Consider the following 9572-nt stretch of genomic DNA (forward strand, 5'->3'; position numbering starts at 1 on the left):
GCACCACTTCTAACTGTGTGATCTTGGGCGACTTAATCTCTGAGGCTCACTTTCCCCATCCGTTAAATGGGAACACTAGTTCTCGCCTTCTAAGACTGTCACAAGATAATAAATGAAAATCACTTAACAGTGTTTAGTCTTCAACAATATTCAACAATTGTGTGTGTGTGTGGCAGGAGGAGAAGGCTGCCAAGTTTGGGGAATACAATGGAGAATAGACAAGCTAGTCCCTGCTTCGATCTTGCTTGGAGTTCAGCAGGGGATACAGACTAGTTTGGAATAATTATTAAGTATAGTGGGATGTATATTACTACAAGGGGAGGGAAGAGGAGGATGGGAGGACCGCCTTATAACTGGTGGTGGGCAGGGGTGGGGTACATCCAGGAAGGATACCCAGAGGAGGTGGCATCTAAACTGAGACATGAAGGTAGTTAGAAGCCCTTGAGCCGTCTAAGAAGAGGGCGCTGTGTGAGCAAACCTAAGAGGTAAATATCAGAGTTGTTGTTGTTTGGTTGCTAAGTTGTGTCCAACTCTTTGCAACCCCACAGGCAGCACACCAGGCTCCCCTGTCCTTCACTTTCGCCTGGAGTTTGCTCAAACTCATGTCCATTGAGTTGGTGATGCCATCCAACCAGAGTCTGATCATTGTTATCACCGTCAGAGTTCATATTGCATATGCCAAATGTTGGCCCTCTTGGCCTTTGCCACCAGTAGACTTTGAGTCCAGAGCAGAGAGGAGGGATGGAGAGTGGGAGGCAGGCAGTGCCCAGGAGGGGCACCACCAAGAACCAGGAGGCCCATTCAGAAGCCAACTGGTCTGGCAGTGAGAGTGCCCCTAGATCAGGAGTGAAATATTGTATAGTAAAAAGCAATGTTAGGACTGTGTTCTAGCAAATGTTGAGTTTTTTGAAATTGAAATATAGTTGATATACAATATTATATTAGTTTCAGGTGTACTAAATAATGATCTGAAATTTGTATACATTATGAAATGATCACCATGATAAGTCTAGTAACCAATTGCCCTCATACAAAGTTATAACAATTCAATTGACCATGTTCCTTATGCTGTATATTAACTCCCTGTGACTTATATATTATCCCTGGAGGACAGCATGGCAACCCACTCCAGTATTCTTGCCTGAAGAATCCTATAGACAAAGGAGCCTGTCAGGCCGCAGTCCATCGTGTTACACAGAGTCGGACACAACTGAGGTGACTTAGCATGAACGCATGACTTAAATATTATATAACTGGAAGTTTGTATCTCTTAACCCCTTTCACCTATTTTGCCCACTTCCCCACCCCACTCCCTTCTAAGCAATCACCATTTGTTCTCTGTATGTATAAGTCTGTGTTCATTTTGTTTTGTTTGCTTGTTTCTTTGGTTTTTTAAGTTCAACCTATAAGTGAAATTAGGCAAAATTTGTCTTTCTCTGTTTGACTTATTTCACTTGGCATAATACCCTCTAGATTCATCCATGTTGTTGCAAATGTGACTTTTTTTAATAACAAGAGGGAAAGAAAGAAGGGCAGAAAAAAGGAACAACACAATGAGTTACATCATGTGAAGGCCACGGGAGAACCATGTGAGGAGAGAAAAGAAGTTGGAGTCTGTGAGTGGGTGCTGACTGATTTGGACCTTTGTCTTGTCTCTCCTAGACCTGTGTGCCTGCTTATTGTCGTTGCGAGGTGACTGGCGGTGGGGGACAGAGAACTTCACATCCAGATCATCAAGAAAGTGTACGTTCTTGACATGTTAGTTCAGTTCAGTTCAGTCGCACAGTCGTGTCCGACTCTTTGTGACCCCATGGACTACAGCACGCCAGGTTTCCCTGTCCCTCACCAACTCCCAGAGTTTGCTCAAACTCATGTCTATCAAGTCAGTGATGCCATCCAACCATCTCATCCTCTGTTGTCCCTTTCTCCTCCTGCCCTAAGTCTTTCCCAGCATCAGGATCTTTTCCAATGAGCCAGCTCTTCGCATCAGGTGGCCAAAGTATTGGAGCTTCAGCTTCAGTATCAGTCCTTCCAATGAATATTCAGGACTGATTTCCATTAGGATGGACTAGTTTGATCTCCTTGCAGTTCAAGGACTTTCAAGAGTCTTCTCCAACACCACTCACTTAAAGATTATTTCTGGGGGCAAATTCTGTATTATTTAAAAAATGTATCCAGACTTCCTTGGTGGTCCAGTGGTCAGAACCTCTGTGTTTTCAATGCAGGGGGCATGGGTTCCATCCCTGGTTGGAGAACTAAGATTCTGTATGCCATGTGGCACACCCTAAAAGAAAAAAGAAAAGAACATTAAGGGAAAAAAAAGATTTAAAAAAATGTATCCAACAGATATATTATGGGACAGAATGAAAACATCACTGTTTTGGTTTTAGGATGAAAATTAGCCTTCAAAGAAATGTCATCATTGAAGAGAACTTTTTCTTGTTCTTCCCTCAGATCCCTCAGACCCAGGTCCGTGGGTCTTCCAAGGCTCCTTTGTTCTGATGTTGGGAGGACTTGGGAGGAGAAAGAGCTTGACCAGAAACTGGTCAAGAAGTACCAGTTTAAAGTCCAGGTGGGAGTCAGGCCTGAACTTGCTTTTCCCTGAAAGCTACTTCTTGCCAGTTCCTATCTCCGGGTAGGGGTACACAGTTTGTGGGGCCCAGGGCAACATGGAGATGTGAGGTTCCATGTTCAAACATCATTAAATATTTTCAGACACTGAAGCCACAGTGTTAAACCCAGAGCCGGTCTCACTTGGTCTCACTGGTGCAGGTCTCACAGTCATGAAGCTGTCTCTGCCCTCTACTCTCCCCTCTTCCAAACACACACCTGGGACATTTCTGAGGTGGAGCACGGAGCACGGGCTGGAGAGAGGGAAGAGAGATGTTTCCCCAGTTTGTCCTATTTATAATCTTTTCACACCTTCTCCAAGTTGTTGGGAGAGGGATGGGCCGGGCAAGATTCCACGGAGGCTGCATCTTGTCAGTGAGTCCTGCAGGGGTCCTGAGGTCTGTCTGCTTCCCCATGAGAGCAAGTAGGATGGAAACCCACTTGTGGCTGGCCTTATACACCTGAGCTGTGCTTACAGGAAGATCAAAAGAAAGAGCTCTGTCCCCTGTGTTACCTGAGGTTGGATGGCTGATTATCTCTTCATCCAAAATTTACAGGTGATCTAACCCAAACTACCAGAGAAGGCAATGGCAACCCACTCCAGTACTAGGAGTCGGACACGACTGAGCGACTTCACTTTCACTTTTCACTTTCATGCATTGGAGGAGGAAATGGCAACCCACTCCAGTGTTCTTGCCTGGAGAATCCCAGGGATGGGGAAGCCTGTTGGGCTGCCGTCTATGGGCTCGCACAGAGTTGGACGCGACTGAAGCGACTTAGCAGCAGCAGCAGAAGCAGCAACCCAAACTACTATTTCTCAAGAAGATACAGTCAGGCCAAGAAGGTAGATATCAGTTCCTAGAAAACAGCTTTTTCTACAAATTATTATTGTGGGACCCAGCCTAGGACATTGATGCAAATTGTCCTTCAGAATATCTGACTCGATATTAGATAATAAACTCAAAACAGTAGACTTCACACGATTGGGTAATAAAGAGCCTTTTCCAACATGTCTATATTTTCTCTTTTCTTTTCTCTTTATAGGATCTCTTTTTGCAGTTAAAAATCTTATAGAAGCAGTTCTTTCTTATTTCCATGCCTGGAATATCCTTCCTTCTAATTCTATTTGTTAATCTAGCCTTCAAGGCCTATTTCAGAAGTCACAATCTTTTCAAGAATTTTTTTCAGACAGTTCTAATCCTATATTCCTTTGTTTTTCCTATTTATTTAGTAATGTGTCCTAAGATACCTGTTTAACAAGTATTCATTGCACACCTACTAAGGACCAGATATACCTTTCTTTCTCTATTTTGGATGTATTTATTCACAAATACTGACTTGTATTAGCTTGGGCGCTAATATGTCCTGGGCCAAATGTCTCAGTCCCTTCAAGATTCATACATTCAAAACATAATGTCCAAGGTGGTGGAATTAAGCAGTGGAGTCTTTGGGAGGTACTTAGGTCATGAGGCTGGAGCCCTTATGGATGGTATTGATGCTCTTATGAAAGAGACCCCACAGAGCTTCAGCCATGTGAGGACACAGCAAGAAGATGGCTGTCTATTTACCAGGAAAGTGAAAGTCACTCAGTCGGGTCTGACTCTGCCACCCCATGGACTGTAACCCGCCAGGCTCCTCTGTTCATGGGATTCTCCAGGCAAGAATGCTGGAGTGGGTTGCCATGCCCTCCTCCAGGTGACCTACTCAACCCAGGAATTTAACTCAGGTCTCCTACATTGCAGGTGGCTTCTCTACCATCTGAGCCACCAGGCAAGCCTATTCACCAGGAAGCCCTTGCCAAATACCAAATCTGCCAGTGCCATGATCCTGAACTTCCCAGCCTCCAGAACCATGAGAAATTTCTGTTGTTTACAAGCCAACCAGTCCACGGCATTTTGTTGTAGCAGCCCAAACAGACAGACAAGTGCCTTCTGCATCTGGGTGTTGGCTTAAGTGGTGATCCAGAGAGACAGTCTCTGCCCTTGTGGTGCTGGTGGCCAGGTGGTAGAGAGGGTTCTCATTAGCTTTTTGAAGCAGAGATCACTTATGACTCATCTCTGAGTCTCCTCCCCCAGCAATACAGTCCCTTCTCTCGACTATCTGCTGAATAAAAATCTTTGTTGTATTAAATGGAGTATGCTATGATTTCAGCAACACTCTGTGACAAGTGTAATAAAAGTCTGTCACTATTCCAGACCAATGCTTTGCTAGTTGTGGGAATTGTTGTACCTCAAATGCCTTAACCACAGAAGTCAATACTCTGTGTTTATAGTAGCTTTGTTAGCATTACAACATAGAAATTCATCAGGTATGAGTGATTCCCAGTCAGGTTTTCTATTTTTGTTAGACTTTTTACAATTGCTTTTATTAGTTATTCCCTCATGATGTCTTGGAGAGCTACCCCATAAATTTATTAATGCTAGTTATTTAGGAGTCCCTTCATGGCATTTCAAGATTTATGAGCTATGTAGGTGGCAATAAAAACTTCACAACATTTTTTTCTGTGTATTTTCTTTGTGTCACATAGTTTAGAAGAAATAAAAAACCTTTGGGAGACCATCGTGTGCTCCAGCACAGCTTTAGCAGTACCGCCCAACCTGGAAGAATACGGCATCTACTTCTCAATCCCCCTCACTATGTTCCTGTTGCTCTGAACCTGCCTTGTCACGGTTGCCAAAGACCTCCAGTGACCACGCATCTATCTGCATCTTATGCAGCCTCTCATCTGCACCCAGCAGAGTCCACGCCCCCTCTCCATGAAACGTGACTCTCTCTTGGCTTCTGGGCCACACATAGTCCAGATCTTTATCCTTCTCAATGGCTCCTTTGCTAACGTCTCTGCTTATCCCCTAAGTGGTGGCATTCTGTGTGTCTGTGTGTTTAGCTGCTGAACAGTATCATATGTTACATGTGTATAATGTAGCGATTCACAATTTTAAAAGGTTGCACTCCATTTATAGTTATTAGAAAACATTGGTAATATTTCCCATGTTGTACAGTACATCTTTGTAGTTTATTTTACACATAATAGTTTGTACTTCTTATACCCCTACCCTATATTGTCCCTCCCCTCTTTCCTCTCCCCACTGGTAATCACTAGTTTGTTCTCTATGTCTGTGAGTCAGCTTCTTTTTTGTTATATTCACTAGCTTGTCGTATTTTTTTAAGTGGTGGCATTCTTGATTCCTCAGCTTCTTCATTTGCCCTCCCTCAGATAATCTCATCCTGACCCATGGTTTTACCTTCCATCTATAGGCCATGACTCTCAAATTTAAAATTTTATCCCTGACTTCTCCTATGTGCTCCAGACTTACTATCCAAATGTTCACTTGATAATTCTACTTGGATGTTTAATAGACATCACAAACTCAACACTTTCTAAAAACAGCTCTTGATTTCCCCTCCTGAATCTGTTTCACCAAACTCCCTCCTCCATGCAGGTTTTCCATCTCAGAAAATGACACCACAGTGCAATCAGTTATTCAAACCAAAAACCCGGGAGTCATTTTTGATTCGTCTCCTTTCTTCCTCGCCACGTGCAATACATCCTTATGTTGACTCTATCTCCAAGATACACGCTGGCTCTGCTACTGACACCCCCACTGCTGCCATCCTGGCCCAAGCCACCATTAGCTCTGTCCTAACTGCCCTCCGTGCCCCTCTCTCACACTAGAGTCACAATGCAAATGCCAGAGGCGTTGTCTTAAAACATAAACAGAATATATCATCCCCCTGCTTAAAATGCTCCAGTGGCTTCCAGTCACAGTCAGATTCAAACCTGAAGCCTCTTCCTGTCCTCTAAGACTCAACATGAACTGGCCCCTGCATAGCTCTCCCCACTCCATCTCCCTCCATCATCTTACATTGTAGCCATAACCACCTTGAACACACGGAGTTGCCTCTCATCTTAGGGCCTTGGCACTAGCACTTCCATGTACAGATATGCTCTTTTTCCAGACCATCCCATGTCTGGTTCCTCCATTAGGGTCTCAACATCAATATCATCTCCCCAGAGAATCCTTCTTTGACCTCTCAGCTGTAGCTTCCAGCCCACACCCTAAGTAGTCATTTCTTTTCACATCACCATGTCTTATTTTTATCACAGCACTTATTATTACCAAATATTTTATTATTTGTCTCTAGGTGTCCTCCCCACGTGCCTAGAACATAAGCTGCATGAGAACAGGGACTTGGTCACCTTGTCCCATGTTGTGTGTAAGTCCTCAGTACGTTTGATGGTCAAATAAAGAAACAAAACATATTTCAGAAAAAGCCAATCCAGTCCTGTCAATAGAATGCCATGTAATAAATTATGAGACTCAGGGATGTTTCAAAATTTCAATTGCCTAGCCAGAAATTTCAAGCTTCAAAGTCACTCCATGAACCACTGTCTTGAAAGATCATTGTTATTATAACAGGAGAAGAGAAGTTTCATGCTACCTTGTTAAAACATGAATTCATTGAAACATAAGCCTGAATTAGTAATCAGATTATTTTCATTTTGGGAATCAGAAGGAATGGGACCAAAGACAAGTAAATTATACTGGAAGTGTGAGAGAGATTAAGAGCTGGCTACATGGAGGCACTACCCTATCAGGACAGAAACAGGAGAAAAATTAGCAGAAGGGAGGAAGTCCATCTCTCCAGAGGCCAAAATTGGAAAGAGGGTGAAGGAAAGTTTCACTGAGTACTTTCCATCCATGAACACCGTGTAAGTGTCTAAGGGACAGCAGAGAAGCGAAACACAGACTTCAGATCTCAGCGCCTCCGGGAAGGCTGACTCTATAGTGATTTCTGGTGAGAAAGGATGACCAGGTTTAATATATAAATGCACTAACATTTCATTCTGCCATATCGCTGGTTTTCTTTCCTGATATCAGTTAGTATCTCTATAAGCAAAAGTCAGTTAGCCTCGGGGTTTATAAAATTCACTAAAACATACCAATATAAACGTAAATGTTACTCTACTGATTTGGAAAGGATTCTGGAAATAAGTCTCAGATAAACATATCAATACATTTTTTGTTCATTTACACGAATGGCCTTTTTTGGCTTTTGAGACTTGTCTGAATCAGTAAATGTAAGAATTTGTGTTTCTGACAGGTAAAACTAGAAAAAAAGGTCACATTTTCTTTAACATATGAATGAACAAATGATTCATTCTTGGAAACATTTAGTTTTGGCATTCTTGGATTCTTCTTTCTTCATTAGCTTCACAGATTTTCAATAAGATATAGACATTGGATAGACCTCATTCATAACGAAGCAGTAAGATAAATGGAGTGACTAATGTCTATCAGTTTGAAACTTGTAAATATTTATGAGAAAATTATATCCGTCTTTGTGAGGATTTCTGTTTGAATCATGGATGTAACTTTAATGTGCTCTGCTAAGTCGCTTCAGTCGTGTCCGACTCTGTACGACCCCAAAGACGGCAGCCCACCAGGCTCCGCTGTCCCTGGGATTCCCCAGGCAAGAACACTGGAGTGGGTTGCCATGTCCTTCTCCAATGCATGAAAGTGAAGAGTGAAAGTGAAGTCACTCAGTCGTGTCCGACTGTTAGCGACCCCATGGACTGCAGCCTACCCGGCTCCACCATCCATGGAATTTTCCAGGCAAGAGTACTGGAGTGGGTCGCCATTGCCTAGCCTCTCTTTAAATTAATTGTAGATTCAGTATTTAGTATTGCAATGCTACATGGAAAAATTAGTATGAAATTTTTGTATAAAATGGCTATATTGAAACTTGAATAAAAGGGACAATTCTTCTATACTCATATGACACTTCTCCCAGCTAAGCATCACATTTTGGAATCAGTGACCCAAGTCCTGGACTAACTAGATACTAATCTGTGGGGCCCAATACACAATAAAAATGCGAGGCCCCTTGTCAAAAAATTGTTAAGAATTTCAAGATGGCAAGAACAGAGAATTAAACCCAGCATGGTGCTTTTCTAAGCCTGGGGTCCTTATGGGGCTGCACAGGTCTTGAGCCCAGGAAGCTGGCCTTGCCTAGGTTTTTATTTTAGATCTTCTAAGTATGATTTGTTCAAGTGAACTTGACATTTTGAAACTACCTTTCCCTAATTATAGAATAGGTAAGAAGAATTATATTCTTACAATTAAGCATACTGATTACCTATAACACCTGAGGAAGGAAATCAAGTTGTTTTTGTAATTGTGATGTTTAAGTAAAAGAAAATAAAACTGTAAAACAATCTTCTAATATAAGGGTTTCTCCTGAAAAGGGTCATCTAATTTAAACTTGCGAATCTTTTAGTAAGAACTTCAAAATCACTTCAGAATATTAGTCCCAAGTATTTACTAGCCCAGGCAAATATTTTAATACCTGTCCTACCATCTAGTGGTTACCAGACTTGGCTGATCATCATAAATACTTGCAGACCATTTAAAAAACACAGATTCGGGAACTCACCCTGGGGTGAGTTAAGTTAAGACTTTGCCCTTTCACTGCAGAGGTCACTGGAACTAAGATCCCACAGCTACACAGTGAGGCAAAACAAACAAAAAGTTAGGTTATTTTAAATAGTGTGTTTCACCATCTGTTTTTTTACAATTATTTATTTTATTTTGGCTGCACTGGGTCTTTGATGCCGAGCACAGGCTTTCTCTAGTTGCGCCGAGCAGGGGCTACTCCCTGTTGTGTGTGGGCTTCTCACTGCACGGCTTCTCTTGTGTGGAGCGCAGGCTCTAGGGCTCATGGGCTTCAGTAGCTGTGGCTTCCCGAAACTCTAGAGTGTGGGCTTAGTTGCTCCAAAATATGTGGAATTTTCCAGGAGCAGGGATCTAACTGGTGTCCCTCGCATCGCAAGGCAGATTCCTAACCGTGATTCCACCAGGGAAGCCCTCATGGTCTTTTAAAGTAAGTTTAAAAAATTTTTAGTTGTGGTAAAATTCACATTAAATTTACCACCATCACCATTTTTAAGTTTACAGTTCAGT

General features: G+C 42.4%; 1 long non-coding RNA gene across 3 annotated transcripts; it reads left to right on the forward strand.

Moving 5' to 3' along the window:
• The first annotated feature begins 1116 nt into the window (after window positions 1-1116).
• Window positions 1117-6807, forward strand: LOC129651408 (uncharacterized). Of its 3 annotated transcripts, none has more exons than XR_008714134.1 (4): window positions 1117-1215; window positions 1663-1743; window positions 2455-2572; window positions 5138-6807. It is a non-coding gene; the product is annotated as an uncharacterized LOC129651408 (long non-coding RNA). The 3 variants fall into 3 exon arrangements; XR_008714132.1 differs by lacking the exon at window positions 5138-6807 and adding an exon at window positions 4353-5080; XR_008714129.1 differs by lacking the exon at window positions 5138-6807 and adding an exon at window positions 3168-3709.
• The last annotated feature ends 2765 nt before the right edge of the window (window positions 6808-9572 follow it).

The sequence above is a fragment of the Bubalus kerabau genome, chromosome 1 (genome assembly GCF_029407905.1).
Source record: "Bubalus kerabau isolate K-KA32 ecotype Philippines breed swamp buffalo chromosome 1, PCC_UOA_SB_1v2, whole genome shotgun sequence".
Classification (NCBI taxonomy): Eukaryota; Metazoa; Chordata; class Mammalia; order Artiodactyla; family Bovidae; genus Bubalus; species Bubalus kerabau.